The 21,631-nt window shown below is 38.7% G+C and overlaps 1 pseudogene; it reads left to right on the top strand.

Moving 5' to 3' along the window:
• The first annotated feature begins 1,024 nt into the window (after positions 1–1,024).
• On the top strand, positions 1,025–17,789 carry LOC114513817 (annotated as a pseudogene).
• The last annotated feature ends 3,842 nt before the right edge of the window (positions 17,790–21,631 follow it).

Here is a 21,631-nt window from a genome sequence, read left to right as displayed (position 1 = left end):
TCGTCTTCCTTCCTCCTTCTTTTTTTTTTTAACAAAAATACTCTTTGCAAATGGAATCATTTTGTTAATTTTATTGTTGGACTGTTTATTGCTAATATATAAAAATACAATTGACTTTTGTATATTGATCATTAATTTTGTACTCTGAGGCCTTGCTAACTCACTTATTAGATGAATTTTTTATAGATTCCACAAGGTTTTCTATACAACCATATTGTCTGTGAGTAAAAACAGTTTTACTTTTTTCTTTCCAATATGTATACCTGTAATTTCTTTTCTTTGCCTTACTTCCCTTGGACAGGACCTCCAGTACAGTGTTTAAAAAAAAGTAGTGAGAGTAGGCATCCTTGCCTTATTCCCAGTCTTAGAGGGGAAAGTTCAGCATTTCACCATTAAATGTGTTTGGTGTGGTATGTATGCAATAAAATATTTCAGTGTTAAGCATGAGTATAGAATCTTTTTTACTCTCAACCAATAATGTGAGTCTGAAGAAATGATGCTTACAACATTTCACTAAGGTAATGAGAAAAGTTTTACTTTAAAAAATTACTGTAATTATTTTACTGAAAAAATGTAACTAGATTTCTTAGAGCATGTTTATCTGAGAATATAAGTCAAGGGGGTGTTGCCCTTAATGAGATTCAGTACATACGAGAATATTTCCAGCAATCTCTTTGTGTTAGAAAAGGAAAAATAAATTAGGATTAAAAAACCTCAGCAAGTTTTCATTGGGGGTACTAGTAAATTTTAAAAATGCATTATTTTAAGAAAAATAATGTACATACACATGACAAAGTTTTTGCAAATAGTTATTAAATTCACCTGTTCACAGGAGAGTCGAGGTATGTGAGGGTGCAAATGATGACTTGGAAGGAATTTAGATGTATTTAGCATCAAAGACATGTGATACAGATGGAAGAGAGGCCAGACATGGCGCAGTGCTTGTTCAGATACATTAATACACTGATATATCATGTCATTCACTCTCCACACTAAGTTGGTGGCACCACCAGTGTTTTGCGGCATGTTGCACCGAGGGAAGGGTTGGCATGACCTCCCACCGTCGGAAACTCTGCCTGGTGCCACGGGAGTGTTCTTGGCCTGCTTGGACAAGGTAAGCCACAGCTGCTCTTAGGCCACAGGCATTGCAGCGAGCAGTAATTACCTGGAAACTGAGCAGAACGATAGAGTTTAAAGAAGCCTCCCTGAATGACTCAAGTTTTTCCTAGAGAATTTCTCAAGCCTTGGAAAAAGGTAGCTTATTATATGTAAACATTGCTGAGGGCATTTTTGGGTGAGAGTGAAGAGTGACATGTTTGGGTGGTGGGGACATGAGACAGCTATGAGCAGGACCCAAACAGGAATGAGATGAAAGAGTGGCCCGTGCGGGCAGGCCCATGAAGTTGATTGAGAGGAGTCTGGGGACCTTCGCAACGTTGTGTTAATAGAACGTCCAGAAAAGTGTTTGAAAATAAAGGGTCAGCTGAGAGCCTTAGAGAAACATCCAGAAATTTCAGGAGGCATTTAGGTTACACCCCAAATATAGATGTCAGAGGATGGGAGTGCCAGGAGGATAGAATCGGTTTGAAGGGAAATAAATCATTGGGTAGTGTTGTTGATGTCCCCAAAGTCTGAGATGACTTTCTGTAAACATAGGCTGACCAAATGTCCCAAAGCAAATGGCAGATGATAACGCAGAGCCCTCCTTCTCCAGGCGCTTCCCAGCCAAGCAAGGAATCCAGTCAGAACTGAAACTCTCTGCAGAAGGTTCCCCAAACCCCAAGAGTAGGTGCGTCTGATCCTGCCAGTTTCTCCTTTGGGAATTTGTTATTCATTCTCAATGAGAACTTTCCTGAAAGATCAACAAACTCTATCCTCACAAATGTGACTCATGCTGGGAAGAGTGAGGGGAGCCAGGCCTCCCCAGGCTACATGCTTTTTGGGCACACGAAGGTGGCCTTGGACTGGCTCCCAAGGGTGTTGTCAGCATGAGGCTTCCACACAGCTTCCAGAGAGGATCTGGTCCTCAGTTGAGGCAGCTGCTGTTGGCTGTAGATTGTGGGGCATGTCTCATTACCCAGTCACAATAACCATGGCTCTTACTGGCATGGCCTCCCATTGGCAGTGGCAGCGCATTCTTCTGTCAGCACCATTCACAAGCCCACACTATTTTTCTGAATCTCTTGTTGACAGGTAGGCAAGGACAGTTAAGCACCACCCCCTTCAGACTGCTGCCCACAGCGGGGACCCACCAAGCATTTTGGTAGGAGTTACTTGACACCAGTCAGTAAATGAACTTGTTTAACAGCCTCTACAAGTGTAATGAAGTGCAAACCCAAATAATACAACTTATACCATTTCTCTCATTTGAGCTCAGAGTCATTGATTCTGTCTTGGATTCAGATCACAGAGGTGCTCCTTTAGGAGACAGAGCCCATTGCTTCCTTGGACCAATGTCCACATTTGTCAGAAGAATGACTGGATATGGAGGCAGTCAGATGCAGATTTTAATCCAGCCCATATCACTTAGTTGTGTTACTTCTTAGCTACCTTACTTATTAATGTGCCTAGCTCAGCCTTGGTTTCCTCCTATAAAAATGTTTTATCTCATAAAAGGACTGTAAAGATTAAATTAAATGCAACAATTAATTCTACAGCACTTAGTTTAGTCTTTGGTTATAAGAAGCCTGGTCAGAAGGTATCCAATAATGTAGTATGAAAACTAGAGACATTTATTAAAGATAAAAGATATGAGAAACATTGTACCTAGGACAATGATGTCTCAGTCCCCTTCAAAGTAGGCACCTTAGGACCTCACACAGTTCCCCCAATTGCCATCAGCTGCCCCATCATATTTTCCTGAATCTCATCAACGACGGTCTGAAATCTCATCCCTTTCAAAGGTAATTTTAGTTTTGGGAAAAGCCAGAAGTTGCAGGGCGCCAAGTCTGGGCTGTAGGGGAGCTGAGTCACCTGGGTGATTTGATGTTTTGCCAAAAAACTCTGCACGAGATGTGATTCATGAGTGGGTGCATTGTTGTGATGAAGCTGCCAGTCACCAGTTGCCTATAGCTGCAACCTTCTGAATCATCCAAATAGTTTCCACAAAGGAATATTCAAGCTTAATACAAAATTTGGTATTTTTAATGAAAATTTGATGCTGATTCATCGCCCTACCTGCTCAGTCATTTTGAATGTGATGGCCACACAGTACACATGATCACTCAAGGGCATCCACCACCCCCACTGACTAGTACAGTGAAGTTGTCATTGTTCACCCATGTGCATTCCAGTCCACTCCCCTTGGTTGCCAGGTTCCATTGATGTCATGCAAACCACTCTTGTTTATATCAACAATGGCTGGACTTTCTTCAGACAGACCCTGTATACTACTGTCTATAATAAAAAGAAGTGAACCCAACATACAATTCCCTTGTGTCTTGATTCACATATTCTCTGATATTAGACATTTCTTGGCAAATGTGGCCTGTCATTGGGAGAAATCCCATCTCCTTGGTGCTGGGTCAGAGGCATCTGTAGAAAGGAGGTGGCTGAGGAAAACTTGATAATAAACCCTATTTGAGCACATTGCCAGGGAGCTGGGGAAGCCGAGATTGGGCCTCAATTTCATGTAGCTTTAGAATCAATAAATGAAGTGTCTCAGGAAAGGAGGCAGCCTCTAGGTATTGCAGGGGAGAGAGGGAGGGAATCCCATATCTCATGTAGGTACACAGAGAAAAAAATAAGGACAGCAGTATCTTATCTCTAATTTTTTAATACATCAATTATTGTAGAATCCATCCTTCTCATTAATGGAAGAAGAATCCCATTGAAAGCTTAAGCTGTCTCTAGTGAGGTGACTCTGAACATGCTTGGTGACTTAGTGGCCAGACCTACCAGAACTTGCCTGAGGAACTATAGAAAGAATCATCCATTCAAAACAATGAATATGTATTGAGCATTTATTACATAGTACCTGCTGTACAAAACTGCCACACACAGTGATGTAGGCAAAAAGTGTTGCACAGGAAGAGAGAACCAGTCAGAGGAGGTTGACCTGGTAGAAAAGTCTTAGCCGAGGGGTGACCAAGTTGTCACATGGCCATGTGCCTTGGGCTTTTCATGCATCCCCTAAAACCATGGGCAGGAGGACCCCAAGGAACAATGTTTCTCTTCTAGCAGGCTGCTCAAGGGAAAGCATGCCCTCAGCTCAATGGACTTCCAGGGACACTGCATTGGATATTGCCTGGTGCACAGAGACATTTTCAAGGAAAGTCACACTTGTGACATGGCCAAAGAGCAATATCTGTGGACATAGTGAACAGGTTGTGTTATAGAAAAATTGAGGGAGAAAAAATTAAAAACTAGAGGGCACCCAGTGTCAGCTGACAGGACTGAGGCTGTGAGCATAAGACACCTGTGAGTATTCCCAGATGTAATCAAGGGGGTTCATCTATAAAATGGCGACAATAATGGTTAGATTGTTGTGAAGATGGAATGAGGTGATGTACAAGGCACAGTGCCTGGCAAATGTGAGGTGCTTGATAACAGGATTAAATATTTCAGTGCTGTATATTAGGTGCATTTTATGGGAAAGCCCACAAAGGTGTACTATATGCCTTTGATGTGAATTCTTATATGTGTTCTGGAACAAATATCTCATTGCAAATTCTCTACTTTACATTTCCAAACATTGAAGTATTTCCTTTAAAGTGGTTATTTTTGGTTGTTCATATAGTCTCTTTAGTGCAATGAATAAATTTACTATTAGTAGAAATAATAAAAATAATAATGTATTTATCTTTGACTTGGTACTATATATTAATTCTCCTTGTAGTCAGACATCTGGATAAGCTACAAAAGGAATCAGACCTTTATTCATCCCTGGTGGCCTTACCTCTATGCTGGTTTTGTTAGCATGTGAAAATGTTTGTTCTGACTTACTTTCTAGAGTTACCTTTTAAGTATGGAATAACTTAATTATGGATCCCCCAATACTAGTAACAAACTGCTATGAGATTTATGGCTTGCTTTCTTTTTTTTTTTTGAGACTAAAAGCAAAAAGCATCATTGTGCAGATTCTTCTACATAGGATGATAGAAAACTTGATTTATCTTGATTTATATTTCTCTCAAAAGAGTTTAAAATTTCTTTAGTACACGTGTTAAAGCTTTTCTAACTTATTTCCTGTTTGAAGTTTTTTAAAGAAAGAAATATCAGAAGTTTTAGAATTTCTGGATGATGTGTCTATAAATTTATATGTAGTAATTATTTTGACTCATGTGAAGGGATTTTCCCCCTCAATTTTGCATGGGATTTTATATGCCACCATAGCAGAGTATCTCTGAGTAATAACTACTAAATGACATGCTGTTGTTTTTATTTTCATCTCACTGCTACTGCGAACACTGGTCTCTACTCTCTCCACAGAACCTGCAACACCTCATTCAAGAGCTTATCTTGGCACAGAGGACAGAAGGAGTGCTGCATGGGCCTCTCTCTTTCCTCCAGTACTGGGAAGGTGAGGATGAACTGATTATTAGAGAAGCAATAGGCTCTTGCTTCTCTATGGTGGCTGCAGAATTGTTAACATTTTATGTTTCCTGAGAAGAAGTTATTCATCATCACCCTAGAATGATGATCACTAACATTTATTGAGTTTTCATCCAATAGTTTTCAACACTTGCCACACTTTAAAATCACCTTGGAAGTTTGAAAAAATACTACCATCCATATTGTAGCCCAGACTGGTTGGATCAGAATCTCTGAGGCTCAAGCATTTCAAATTTTTTTAAGTGCCCCAGATGATTTTGGTGTACAATGAAGCCTGAGAAACACTAATTTAACTTTATTGATAAAACATACTATTCAAAACCTAATTACAGATCATTAAGACAAGATTCCCCTTATTATATGAACCTGGTAACAGTTTTCTGCAATCATATTTGGTCACATCTTAGATCTGAGTTTAGGAAGATCAATGAGCTTAATCAAGGTCACAAAGCCAGGACAAGTGGCCTATTTGTGAGTTGAATCCAAGTCTGTCTGTCTGATTCTCCATGCTAGCTTTATGTTATCCTGTGCACATTCCACTAAACCATATAAAGAAAAAAGAATAATAAAATAATAAAAATAATGAAATCAAATTTAAAAATAAGTAATATAGCATATATCCCTGGTTCACATTGTAACAATAGTGAACATACCACTTCTGCCTTTTAGAAAGTCTATTGCCACTTTGGCCCAGGAAGACCTGAACCAGTCAGTCTTCGAAGAAGGAACAAATAAGAGATGCGGAGATGGTTTTAGGCACAATAGTAACCAAGAATGGCAGGTTAAAAAAAGAAAGAATAATAGGTAATTGGTAATAACACCTTCCTTTGTGTAAACAAATATATCCAAGCCCATCTAAAGTGGTTGAGCATCCAAAAGTTGTCCAAGAAGACAGTGAGATAGTGAGAGCTTGAAGGCAAACCCTAGTCTAAGTTGAACATAATGTATGAGGAACATGAAGTCTATATCGGAAGTGAAGATGGCAACAAAGTGAGATAAAACCATGTTTAGCAACATACTGGGAAGATAACACCACCACTTAAACATAATTCAAATTCCACATTTCAAATCCCTGCTTTCAAAATTGTCCAAGATCCAGAGAGCAAATCTGGCTATCTGCTTTGGATGCAACACATTTAAATCTGCTGGTTAGGTAACTTCGCTGGTATATTTCTGACCACCATTCTAATCTAAAGAAACCTCATTTGATAAGCAAAGAGTTATCAAATCAAAGACATAAAATCTTGGGTTAACACCACTAGGATCATTCTGAGCAAGACCATAACACTGAGTTAGTCTCTGTCTAGTTATCAGAAATTTACTTAAAAGTGAGACTATATTTAGATAAGTTATAATAATAGAATTGCTTAATTTTAACATCTACAATGAAAAGCAAGAATATTCATTATTTAATAATCAGTGTGCATTAGTCATTTCATTTTCTAAAAACTATTAGCAGGAGTCTTCATTTTACAGTGTTTTCTGTGTCAACTGCATTATAAATAAAGCAGTTCATCTTAGTTTAGCATGGTAATTTAAACTGTTTTATGTAAATGCTTTTCTCAGAGGAACATATGTACTAAAATGCAAATTGTAGACATGTTTGCTAGTTTTTTATTATTTTGCTACATTTTCAGTAAGTTGCTGTACCATAATACATTTCAAATTATTATTGGACATTTATGCATAAATATGAGGAATATATTATTAAAATAACTATTATGGTAAAAACTAATATAATTGTTATGGAAATAACCATCACCAAGATTATGAAGGCAAACACCCTTGCTCTATCATTCTTTCTAGCATCAGTTTTCCAGCTTAAAGAAGAAAAAACAATTAATTGTACATACTCATTGACTAGAATTAAATTAAGGGTAATATTTGTTGAGCAATTATCCAGGACATGAATTTCTAAGAGACACTGCAAAGAGAGAGAAAATTAAACATACATCAACTCCTCTTAGGCAGAGAACCATGTGAGCTGCAGGATAAACTATAAGAATCACCACCATATCACTACCACCGGCGTTACTCCACTTACAAGAACTGTAGTTATGCAACAGAGGGTATCTAAAATAATCTGCAAAATGTTCTGCTTAACTGAAAAGCTTGGTTATGCAGAGCTTCCCTTTCTATGAAGTGAAAGATGCAAGTTTAGGCCCAAAAGAGGCACTACCACCTCTGGTCCTCTTACCCCACTCTTCTATGTGCATTCTTGCCCCTCTGCCAAACAGATGTGAACTAAAACTTTAAAGTGTCAGTTTGAAAAGGCATGTCCAGAAGGGCAAACCATTGGTTGGCCTGGGGTATTTATCAATCTTACTCTGGTGCTGATCCACCTATTTTGTTGCCAGGCTACTGAACTAGACCTTAACTGAGATCAATTTAGACCAGGTTTACTTTTATCCAAAGGAAAATTTCATTCAATACTTTTAGGAGCAATGTGTCAGGTGGAAATAGAGTCAGACAGGAGCCCATCCCTGAGGAGCTCTCAGTCGAACCATGACTAGGAAATTCTAAATTTGAGGGTCTGTCTGGAGAAAGTGGCAGGAGCAAAATTCACTTCTTATAATAGAAGAATTCTATGACATTTGAGGGGAAAAATCAATGTTTCTCAGCAAAGAAAAATTTCAGAGAGTATAATGTTCTCTCCCATTGCTTCATGTTTAAATGCCTGTGACCCATTCAGCTGACATTTACTGAGAATCTGTTGTTTTCTAGGCAAATGGGACCGGGGGATGCTAGACTGGTTAAACGTGGTGGATGAACCACAAGCTCAAATCACAAATGTAGAGAATTTTTTTAAATGTGTAAACCAAGAAAATGGGTAAAAATAGTAGGAAAAAAGTTAAGTACAAACTGAAAAGGGGCTAAGTGAAAGTAAATGGTGTCACATCTTTGCCCTTTGAGGATTCTGCCAGCCAGAAATAGATCATTCTTAACCACATCTTTTGCAGAAAATTCGTGACTTTTTTATTTAGAGAAATGGAAGTGCTGCAAAGAAAAGACTTATACAAACTGATATTTCATTAGTTCACCATTTGGGCTAACTATAAAAAGTAAAAGTTGAAATGTAAAGATCAATACAAATAAAAGAATAAAAATGTAAGAAATAGAGCAAGGCAGGGAAGATAAGGTAACTAAAAATACAGCATTGATAAATACATTTGTATAAACAAAAGGCAATATTGCATGCATATAAAATAATAGGTGTCATAAAAAGAGCTTTTAAAATTAAGAATATGATAGCAGACATAAAAGCTTAATAAATGACTTTGAAAAATAAAGTTGAAGAAATTACCAAGAAAGTAGGGCAAAAAGATAAAGATATGGAAATTAGAGTTAAAATATAAGAAAATTAGAAGCTCAATTCTAGTAACTCAACATCTAATGACAATGAATACCAAAAGAGAACAGAAAAAACAGAAGAGAGTAAATTGTTAAAGAAATAATAGAAGAAAATTTACAGGAACATAAGGACATGAGAGCTCACCTAAATAATTGAGAAAGACCAACACCCAGGCACAATAATAACACAAATCACAGAATACATGAGATGAAGGAAAGAACCTACAGCCTCCCACACAAATAATGATATTTTGAAGAAAAGAGAGACAATAGGCATAACATTTAATCTAGCAAAACTGATAGATCGAAGACAGAGAGGCACAGCATTAAAAATTGTGTATTCTAACCTTATCATTGCTTTTAATGTAAAATAATTGATACTTCAACTATTAATGAAATATGTGGATACAAAATAATTGTTTTCAGAGGGGCTAGTTTGAACACTACTTGCCTTTCATTTCTTGTTTTTTAAGATACTCCTAGTGGACGTGTTTTATTAAAATAAGGAAATAAATCATGCTAAAGGAAAATAGCAGAACCAGCAAAAGGGGGGATTTAACAATGGAGAGAAGAGCCTGGGTGAGCACGCTCACTCCTTTCGCTTTATAGAGTGAGGTGACAGTGACTGGGGTGACAGGACCATGCTCCCACAGAAGTCCCTGGGCCATGACTATAGCCATATGTCCCTGGGGCATAAACATTGCCAAACGGTGGTCTCCATTGTTTATTTTGGTAACACATTCTGTATCTAGAGTAATAGTACTCTAATAAGCAACAAGGAGCATCATTTATATGTAAATGATCCATAAATAATATATCTCGGCTCAACTTAAGGGTATGTTTACCTTAGAAGTTGCTGATGGTGTAGTCAATTTACCTTTAATTTGGAAAACACCACCATATTGTACTTCTCATTGATTTACTGACAGACAAAATGCTGGAGTAGTGATTTCAGGGCAGTGCTTTCAAAATATGGTTCAGAATCTACTATCTTAGCATCACCTGGAGTACTTATTAAAAGTATAGATTTCCTGATAAAAAAACTTCCCTTTTATTTATTTTTTAAAGCATTGCCTTATTTATTTGCATTATAAGTTGCTCTAGGCTCATCGTGGATTTTTCTCTGTCCCATTCTATAATCAACCATTTCTCCAAGTCATACGTATTTTAAAGAAGAATATTTCAGGACAAATATCATCCTAATTAATCAGCACTGCCTAGATGGCTGTTCCAGCAGAAAGACCCGAGACAAACCCGGGCACATGTGTTCCTCCTAAATTCTGAATCATAGTTCTGGTTGAACCACTAAAGCTTACTTCAAATTGAATTCTGGGTCCTATCCCACAACATGGCCTGTACTTGGAATGGTTATGATCTGGTGATGGAGGCCTTTTCCTGGGTCTGGGTTCTACAAATTTGGAGGGGAAAATCCAGAATATTTCCCCTCTTACACACCTCACCTGCATAAATAGTGCAGAATCTGATATCTTGGGCATGTGTGCACTCCTGCTATTCATACCTGTACGTGCAAACACCCCACCTCATTTGTACTGATGAAAGAAAACCAGGGAAGCTAGTGTCTATTCTTTAATTATCACAAAAATCAGCACTGTAGCTTTAAAAAAATTGGCACCCTCAAGTGTGAACAGATTAATGTAACATTAGTTGTTCCCCTTTTTTGTTTATAAACTGTGATAATATCTCTTTCCATCTCTTCTACTTGTTTACTGCCAAGACTTATTAAGCTGATATGTGTTAGTCATGCCTGGTACTAAATGAGTTAGCATTGCACTAACTTTAGGAAATTCACTGGGGTGTGATTTTAGATAAACAACCCTGCTTATAAGCATTCCAAAGTTAAAAGCATGTTTTTAAAACTAAATTTGATAATAAGATGCTCTTTCATCTGTATTCAGCCTTTTCACAGTAAATACTCATTCACGGTATTTGAGAATAAAAAAGTTAAAAATAAAGCTCTCTTTTATGTTAGTTTTATTATTACTTTGTATTGTAGGGAAAAGAGATTTAAGCGTGGTTGCCTGTTTGTCAAATTTTGGATGTCCCTTGATGTATTTTCAGACTCACTCTCCAATGCCCCAAGCAGTCTTCAGTGTTGGTGGCTATTTGATAAACAGTGTCAAGGAAGTCCATCTCTACTCTGAGGTCTCGGACTGTTTTTGTAAAGGTGGTTCCTCCCAAGAGACTATTAGATGTTCTTACATGACTTGGTAGAGGTCTTCATTTCTTAGAAATCTAATTTTTCAGGATGATCTGGTTACCATGTTGATGTACTACTTCTAAATGCTAAGAGTTTTGGTAGAGAACCTTCCAGCATTCAGTTCTACACAGGAGCACAGTAGTTCGGGGAAACTTCAAATCATGCTGCTGAACAGCGCCATATAAAACGGTATTGCCGTCTGACTCTGAGGCATGTCTGCGAGGACCGTGTTTTCCAGGCCACACTAGCCTCTGCACCTAAGCAGGATATTTTTCACCCGTGAGCATGATTCTGATTCAGTGTTAACCTTTGGAATAGGGGAACCCCAATCCAATTCTAACTCTTCCTAACTGGTTTAGAACTCAGGAAAGGCCTTTGCCAGAAGGTGACATGTAAGCAGGTATTGGTATGCATTCAGAGAGGAAGCAAGGTGAAGATTTAGGGAGAGAGCAAGCCAGAAGGAAACAGAAGCCAGCACAGAGACCCAGAGGCTGCAGTGGGCTTGGCTTGCTTGAGAAAGAGCAAGAAAGTCATAATGACTGATGCAGAAAGAGGGAGATGAAGTGGAGGAGACACATTTGGTGAGGAAAGAAGGGATCAAGGCACAGAATTTTGTTCAGCTTGGCAAGGAGTTTCCACTTTATTTGGAGTATAGCGGAATCCACCAGAGGATTTTTGAAGGAATAATGTGATCTTCACGTAGGTGACTATGATTTCAAGTCCTTGTTGTATCTTGTGGCAATCACCTGCCCTTCTCTCATTGCTTCCACTGTGCTCCTATCACCCTTTATTGAAGGAAAAGCAAAAGTCCTTTCTACTCATTTTTTTACACTAGTACATAAAGAGCATCACCTTGAACTCAATGTTTGATAGCAATCTTCTCCAAGCAGTCCTACTGTTATAAGCCCCCTCCACAGGTATGTGGCCTCAATCCCTGCATTAGAGTTCACCAGGCTGTGGAAAAACAGAGTGATGAATATTCTGCTGTTATCAAATTTCTCCTTTTAACCTCACCAGGAGTTTATAGTCCCTGGACTCAGGTTTCCTAGCGAAACTGCTTTTGTCCTGGTGGTCAGGTTTCTCCTATTCCTGACATCCCTGAAAAAAGAGCTCTGAAGTGTCTGTCCTTCTTGTCTCCCCAACACAGGGGGCTATGTGCACACTCCGTCATTCCTCCACAATCCTGTTCAGCATAAACCCTGTCTAATGTGGCCTTAGGGGAGTCTTGGTCTTTGGATCGGTAACTCATGACACCAGTCCACTGTGGCCTCTGGGAACTCTCTGTCCCCTTCCTCTCTGCCCTTCCAACAGGTAACACCGTAAGATCTCTCAAATACTTAACTGTCAAGACCAAAATGCCAAATTTTCTTCCCCTGGAAGTTTTTGCTTTTATTTGCCTTACCTTCATGTCTTCAAAGGAGATGAGTGTTTTTATTTAATATCTGTTTTCCATCCTGTTACTATTTGTTGGCTAAGCAAATATTTATGACAGTGACTCTGTAGCTGACATCTGGTGAGGAATGAGGTGCAAGCGTCAGCTTCTCCAGAACTCAGGGATGATAAGGTGTCTGATGAACACATGGATTTCTTGAGGTTAATTGCACCACTGAAGATTTGTTTGTTCAACTGCAGTTTTTGTTACTGTCATTGTTTTGTTTTTGGCAAAGAAAAACTTGTTAGTGGCTTAGGCAAACAAAACCTACCACACTGTAGAAATAGAGAGAATAAAGTTTCCATTTTCAACCAGCAATATCTTTAGACATGATGGTCTGATCTGCTGGCCCAAAACTTTCCCACGGAAGTGATGCTTTTGCTTTCCATGAGCTCACCAGGGCCTCACTGTTAACACATTTACCATTTTATGAAAGTCTTTGAGGAGTATGTCCCATTAGTAATAGCCTTTTCAGTTCTTCCTTTAGTTTTTACATCATTTCAAAATTTCACTCTTTTCTATTTTAAACTTTTCTTGTTTAAAATATAAAATATAAAATATCACATCCAAAGAGCCTTCACTTTCTTCCTCATAAGGCTGTGCTCTCTCTCTGTGGTGCATATTACACTCTGCTTCTGCACAGACAAGATATATGCCCCCTATCCCTCCACCCCATCCTGTTAAATGAACAGATATTGTGAGCAACAAAACAGAAACATTTTTCAAATACATGGAATTCTTGGAAAAGTTAATTCTGCAAGCCTACTTGAAATAATAATCACCAATGATTTTGCATTTTCTTTAAAGCTCAGGCGCTGGCCTTACAGTGAATGAGACCCTGAGGGACTGGCTGGGGAGGCTCTAGCAGGGAGGGGCCGGCGCCCTGCTGCTGGCAGTCCGTTACGGCTGCCTTCCTCAGATAGCACTGCAGGGCCAGATGCTAAAAATGCTGTACATTTTTGGACCAATTTCACTTTGAAAGCTTTTATTGCTGTTTTGTAAGTACTTTTTGAATTGTGCTGTTATGACTGCTTTGAAGTTGTGCCTTTCTGGTCCTTTTCCTCTGCTTTCATCACATGTTCTTGGTTTTAGGGACATTCACATGTAGGACATTTATTTAACTCTGCTTTAACCTCGAGCTTCTGAGTGCTGCATTTTTACTTCATTGTTCTATTTCATTTTGTTATAACCTGCTGCCAGATGTGCCACACAGGACTGGAACAAGCCTTCTGCCAGACACAGCCCTGAATTCATTAACTTACCATTTTCTTTCCTCTCCCTGGACCTGACAGACAAGCACCTCCATGAAAGGAGTATTTATCCAACACTAACACCTGCCAAGAAAAACAGGAGGCAAAGAAGGTAGAATGGGTGGGAGTATGCATGTGTTTAGAGATTGGAAGGCTTTTAAAAAGTGTTTAGGGGCCAGGGAGCCTGATTCCTCCTGCTGCCAAAGCGTCCCATGGGTGACATACAGTCTGATATGTGAGCTACGGGGAAAGCCTTGAAGTCTTCAGTTCTGAGACACACGGATTAAAATCACAACAGATTTCTGACAGGGAACTGAACATTGTGATCTCAGCGGGAGTCTCTGTAGGGTGGTAGCCCACTGGATTACAAAATAATCTCTGGTAGTCAGTGCATTTGGCCTCTCCAGTGTGTGGGAGAAGTCATGGATGAACAAATAGGAGGATTTGATTTGATGCTAGTCGGAGGGTGGTCTCACCAAGGCAGGGTCAACTATCGGGCAGGGGAGGCGGCGGCAGAAGCGTGTTGTTTGGCTGGCTGACATAACCTCTGGATAATTAGACAACTGAAAACATGTCTTGACACTCTTATAATTGCACAGCCCCAACACACGCAAGGAGAGGGGAATGAAGATGCAGTCGTCGGTCTGAGCCCAGGTAGAGCAGGGTCTCTCTCTGTCCTCGAGTGCTTCTCCACAGAGGTTTCCCCTCCCACCAAGTAAACAAACTGCAGCCTAGTCTTCTCTTTCTTCTTACCTCTGACACTCCAGTAGACAAAAAACTTCCAGAGAGTGGAAGAAATACCCAAAATAGAAATAAAATCTTCTTCCATTTCTTTCCAGAGAATAGACTGTGCCACCGTGGCTACGCCTTACAGCGTAGTGGATGGTCAGCCATGGGAATGAGAAGCATGATACATGAGTCACACACTTCGGAGGTATGCATTGGATTGCACAGCTAATCGTTGTTTTACGTTGTGGTGGATTATCTAGACACCTCCACTCAAGAAGACTGCAGTCTGAGCCAGGACAGACTATAGTTCCTCTACTCTCCTTTGGAATCATGGTTATCATCCCTTGTCTTCCAAACTCTTCTCCAGGGACTAACATAGCCAGGGAGGTAGAACATTGAGCTTCCGTAGACTTAAAGCAGGTAAAATAGAACCCACTCCCAGACCTCTCTTGCTCTTCCCACACTATTTAGGCTCCTATGCATGATGGTGTTCTATCTCACATGATGTTGGGTGTTAGACATTGTTTCACAGGATCTTAAAGCTCCACAGCCGCAATGCTTTACACCTGCAATTCCCTGAAATCTTAGGTGGTGTCTCATGAGCAAGTATTTCATAGACAAGTAAGTACCTCTTCACTGAGGAATTTTCTTTGTAATGCTAACATGCAATGCAAAATGTTCAGAGTTTCACAATATATAGCATCTCCAGAGTATATCTGACTATGAAATGCTTCTTGTGATTGTAATATAAAATCTCCCAGGACTAGAGCTATGAGAAACCCACATGAATAATTGATAGGCACTCCTGTGTGCACTTTAAAAACATGGCTTTATGGTTCAGAAGAAGTAGAGCCCTAAAACTTAGCCTTGTTGAATTTGAACAATTACAGTGCATATGAAGTATCAGAGCTACATCATCAGATTTCAGTTTAAGAGATTTCCTCTGAACTCCCTGACTATACATAGTCCCCTAGTCATACAGTCCCCTTGCATTAATGAATAGTACAGTCTGCTATCTGCAGCTAATTGGCGTATATACATAAATCAACTAGTAGTTAAATTAATATTACATTGGAGGGATCTCTATAGTGACTTGATCTTATTCTTTTCAATATTTGTATCAGTGTCTTAGATGAAGTCATAGCATGTAGGTTTACCAGATACACTAAGGACCCAAAATCAGAATTGATAATAAACTTATTAGATGATAGAGTATGATCTCAACAGACAGGACTGATGGACAAAAATTAGCAAACTCAAGTATAATCAAAGTATAATCAAAAGAATATAAAGTCCTTTCCTGGAGCCTCTAATTTATAAATCCAGGAAGAAGATATGACCGTATAAAAACTACTTAGCATTTGCAATTGGCTACAAGATCAATATGAGATAATGATGAAGAAAGCATTTGAAGCCACACATAGGTTAGAAAAAGTGCGTGAAATACACATAGTTTGAAGCAAGTTGAAGGCCATTTTCATAATGTTTGTAACTCTGCAGGAAGGAGCATAGGCCTGAGTGAGGCTATGTCTATAAACGCCCCATCCCCTGTGAGTGAGGAGGCCGGGTTTGTGCAAGAATGTGAATGGGCGTCGCACCCTCCACTCCCCGGTGCAGTCAGTGCAGCATGACTCACTGGACCTATAACTCAGGAATTGTTACACATTTAAACCATACTCATAAAATTCTCTTCCAAGTTCTTATAATTCAGAGTAATTCTGGTTCATGGACAAGTCCCAACACTTTCTTTGGCCAATAATACCTCTCAAACTAGTGCCCACTGCTCTGTTTCTGTGAGCAGGAAGGACCTTCATTGGAGTCTCACAACTCCACTGTTACAATGGTCACTTCTTCCTGGTTTGCAGGTGTGTGCACATGTGTGTGTGCATGCACGTCGGAGTTCATGTTCACCTGAATTATGATTAGATTATATGCATAGCCTAAAGCAATCCTTGTGTCTTTTCCCTTACCAACATTTCTGTTTTTTCAGTTTTCTAAAATTTATTTTTAAATTAAAGTTGACATACAATATTATGTTAGTTTTGGGTATACAGCAGAGTGATTAGACACTTATATATACCTTAAGAAATGGTCACCCCAGTAAGTCTGGCTGGAGAACCCAAATAATACTAATATTAAAAACTAACATTTATGGAGTGCTCGCTATGTGCCTAACATTGTTATAATTGTTTAAAATAGATTTTTCACTCCCACACAGTCATGCCAAGTTAGCAATCTTAGCCCCACCCACCACTTACCGTCACTTCTGGCCGTGGGTCCCCACAAAGTGACCGAGCTGGAGGCCTTCATGAAAATGTGTAGGCAGGATCTGAGCATTCTGCATATTGAGGAAATACGCTTCCTGAGTGAGTAGGTGGAGAGCATGGGAGATACAAAACCACCTGCTACTTATAAAACCAAATCAGAAGAAAATAAGGAAGAAAAAACAGTAAGAAGGTGGAGGAAGGCATAAAGACAGAGGAAGCATGAAGTGAAGAAAGTGATGTAGAAATTGACAATGAGGGTGTCACTAAACCACACAGTGATGCCCCTCATGAAATGGGAGATGAAAATGTAGAGATAACTGAGGAGATGATAAATCAGGCAAATGATAGAAAAGTGTCTGCAATTGATGTCCTATCAGAGGTGTCCAACCCGTGGCCTGCAGGTTACACCCATGCAGTCCAGGATGGCTATAAATGCAGCCTGACACAAAATCATAAATTTATTTAAAACTTGTTTTTTGCTCATCAGTTTTCATCAGTGTTGTATATCTAATGTATGGCCCAAGAAAACTTTTTTCTTCCAGTGTAGCCCAGAGATGCCAAAAGGTTGGACCTCCAAGGCATGATGGTGAACTATAGAAAGCCATTGACTTGTTCATAGATGCCACCAAGCTGAATCCTCACTGGGCCACTCTGTGTGCCCAGAGAGCCAGTGTCTTCATCAAATTACATAAGATAAATGTTGCCATCTGAGACTGTGACAGAGCTATTGAAATAAATCCCGATTTATCTCAGCCTTATAAATGGCAAGGGAAAGCACGCAGACTTCTGGGACATTGGGAAGAAGTAGCCCATGACCTTGCCTTTGCATGTGAATTGGATTATGATGAAGACGCTAGTGCAATGCTGAAAGAAGTTCAACCAAGACCCCAGAAAATTGCAGGATGTCAGAGGAAGTATGAGTGGAAATGATGACAGCGAGAGATCAAAGAAAGAATGGAAAGGGTTAAGAAGGCTCAAGAAGAACATGAGAGAACTCAGAGGGAGGAGGAGGCCGGACAACAATCAGGAATTCAGAATGGTTCTTTTCCAGGTCCAGTGGCTGACATGTGAAATCTTGATTTTGGTTCCTTATTCTTACTTGATTAAGGAATTCTATTATTGTATCCTACCCAGGTTAACTATAGTTACCTTCTAAGCCTAAGCAATTTTGCCTGCCTACCCAACCTAGCCAGGAAGATAATTCTTCATATCCAGTCCCTTAACCAAAACATAAATACATGCTTAGAACAGTATGATGATTATTCTTACTAAAAGCACTTAAGAATTCATCAAAATTCATCTCCTTGAGTGCATACTCCTTAATTATTTTGGACCCACTTAAACTATTTCATCTTTGGAACCCAAACATCTCTTCGGTTTATATGTTTAATGATGAAAAATACATGGTTAATTTATTTTCATTATGTCTATGTTTTGTCTATATTCTTTTCATCATTAGGTTGTGAATTCCTAATAACAAAGAGCTTACCTACCAAGCATTTAAGTAACACAGAAATTGAGATACCCTACAGGAAATACACAGCATATAGAAGATGATTTTTGTAAAAGTCTATTGCATTTTTAGGATTTTGTCTACTTGTAAGAATACCCTACTTTCCCTCCCATTTGCTCACCTATTTTAAACACAATCATATACATTAGAATCAAGTTCTTAACAAGAGTCTACTAATTACTAAATAATAGTATGTGTGTGTGTGAGACAATACTTTTTTAAATTAGGAAAAAAGATGCTTTTAAAACTTCTTAAGTCCTCTTTTCCTTTTTGAGGGAATTGTAAATATAATTTTTGCTCGGATTTTCAGATAAACCACAAATATTTAACATTTTACCTAAATAATCTAGTAAATTATTTTAAATTTGTCAAAAAATCCCTGCTGTCACTATAGTTTGAGTAGTCTGTTTTCTGAGGCTTGTTATTAGGATTACTGTCTTAATACATAAAAATGCTTATAACTATGCCTGGCACAAAAAATTGATGTAAGTATTTCACACACATGTATGTATGTTCATTGTATATAACAACAATTATTATTTCTCTGCTAATTTGCTACCCTGTCATATTACACTGCCCACATATACATGAATCTGTTTCTAACTGCTTTATTCTATAGTTTGATTCATTCTATAGTTTGATATAATTTTTATTTCTGCACAAATATCACAATATTTATTTAATATATATCACTACTTTATAGCAGATCTTGATATCTAATAAGGCAAATTTTCCTTATGTTCTTTCTTGTTGTTTTTGCTCTTCTTTATAAATTTTAGGACAAGATTTCTTTAGGTTATATACTGTGTGGAGCACAATTATTGAATAAAGGGTATGTATACCTTCAAATGCATAAAATAATGTCATATTATTTTCAACATGGAGCCCTGGCTGGCGTAGCTCAGTCGATTGCGTGCGGGCTGTGAACTAAAGCATCGCAGGTTCAATTCCCAGTCAGGGCACCTGCCTGGGTTGTAGGCCACGGCCCCCAGCAACCGCACATTGATGTTTCTCTCTCTCTCTCTTTCTCCCTCCCTTCCCCCTCTAAAAATAAATAAATAAAATCTTTAAAAAAATTATTTTCAACATGGTTGTAGAAAATGTATACTGCCAATAGCAGTGTATGACTGTTCTCATTGATCCTTATCTCCCCACTTCACTTTTAACAGTATTACTTAGGTGTAATTGATATACAAAACAACTGCACAGTTCTATGTGTATAATTTGATGGATTCGGACTTTATGTGTACACGCAGGGTACTATCACCACAATCAAGGCAGCAGACACATCGATCACCTCCAAAAGTTTCTGTGCCTTTTTTTGTGCATGTGGTCAAGGAATTTAACACAAGATCTACCCTCTCAATAAAATGTTAAGTGCACAACACTCTATTGTTAACTACAATCCTAATGTTGTACAGTGTACTTCTAGAATCTATTCCTACTGCATAACTGCAACTTTTTACCCACTGAACAATGTTTCAGTTCCCTGTCACCCAGCCCTTGGCAACCACCATTCTATTCTCTGCCTCTCTGTTGTTGTTGCTGTCAGGAACCTACACCAGGGCAAACTGAGTTTAAAACGATGATAAATTTCAAGTGAGTCTTGCTTCGAAAAGCACCCACCATCAGACAGTGCTGGTGGCAATGTCATTGGAACAGAATTTTTAGTTTTGGATTTGGCTGTATCTATGCGATATGAGTATATTACATATGCATATCTCTCTACCTGTAGCCTCATTTCTGGGTGAATCTCTTTAGCCAAGAAGGGTGTTAAGAGCTGAATTATGTTTTCCAATGTCACAATTTGAAGTCTTCTCTACTTCTATGAGTTTGACTATTTTAAATACCTTATGTAAGTAAAATTATATCTGTCCTCCTGAGACTAGCTTATTTTACTTAGTATAAAGACTTCCAGGTTCATCTATGTTGCTACAAATGTTAAGATTTCCTTTTTATTTTTTAAGGTTAATACTCTATTGTATGTATATACTATCTGCATATACTATACATGTATATACTATATGCTCTAGCATGTAGTTTTGTTAGCAGTAATAAAAAAAATAAGTTTGTGAATAGAGAAGCTATGGATCCAGATTGCTAATTCTAACTTCTGCCAATCAATGACTTGGTAGATATTACAATGTACTGTCGGAAGGTACCTGTGTAAAGGTACCACAGCTTTTTTATCCACTCATCTTCTGATGGGCACTTAGGCTGCTTCCAGATCTTGACTATTGTGAATAATGTTGCCATGAACATAGGGGTGCATATATTCTTTCAAATAATATGGAGCTATAAAAAAGAAGGAAATCTTACTTTTTGTGACAGCATGGATAGACCTGGAGATTATTACGCTAAGTGAGATAAGACAGTCAGAAAAAAACAAATACCATATGATCTCACTTACGTATGGAATATAATGAGCAAAATAAACTGACAAACAAAATGGAAACAGGCATGAATACAGGGAACAGACTGACAGCTGTCAGAGGGGAAGTACAGGGGGAACTGGATAAAAGAAGGTGAAGGGATTAGCCAAAGAGCATATATGTATGACCCATGGACACAGACAGTAGCATGGTGATGGCTAGAGGGAAAGGGGGTGTCGAGGGCTGGGTAAAGATGGGCAAAGGGAGAAAGAAGAAAGATAGCCGTAACAGTGTCAACAATAAAAATAAAGTTAAGAAAATAAAAACTATAACAAAACCACAAAAAGTATATGTGTAACATACAAAAACCTTGAATCACAATACACATGAACAACTTGATCAGGTAAGAACAAAAATTCTTTCAGAAGGAAAGAGATGATGAGTAATGTTCGGAAAGGTCATGAAGGTGCAGGGGGAAAAGATTCAAGAAAGGAATCTGGGACCCCAAACCCAAGGCCGAGCATCGCCAAGTAAGGGCTCCACCAAACTGCTAAGAAGATGCCTAGTCAGTTCCCAGGCAGGGGCTGCAGCCAGGACACGGCTTGTGGTGCTTTTGTAAAGTAAGCTTCTGAAAGGTCCAGAGATAGTGTTAAGCTCTGTAGTTGTTTGTTTTGCCATTTCTTTTCCTGGCTTTTGTGAGTTAAAAATCTTCTTAACACTGAGGACTACCTGGGTTTTCCAGCCCCCCTGATGAAGCCCTGATCACTGTTCGTCCCTTGTTTGGGCTTTAGGTTAAATTGGTCACCAACCCAAATGGGCAATAGTGTCCTTCTGCAGAGAGACAGCACTACGCATTATTTGAAATCCTTTACATGGATCAAGACGTAACTGTCACAAGAACCATATGAAATCAGTATTATTATCATCCCAGTTTTATAGATAAGAC

Source organism: Phyllostomus discolor, chromosome 2 (genome assembly GCF_004126475.2).
Source record: "Phyllostomus discolor isolate MPI-MPIP mPhyDis1 chromosome 2, mPhyDis1.pri.v3, whole genome shotgun sequence".
In the NCBI taxonomy this organism is placed as follows: Eukaryota; Metazoa; Chordata; class Mammalia; order Chiroptera; family Phyllostomidae; genus Phyllostomus; species Phyllostomus discolor.
This window is presented reverse-complemented; position numbering and strand designations above follow the sequence as displayed.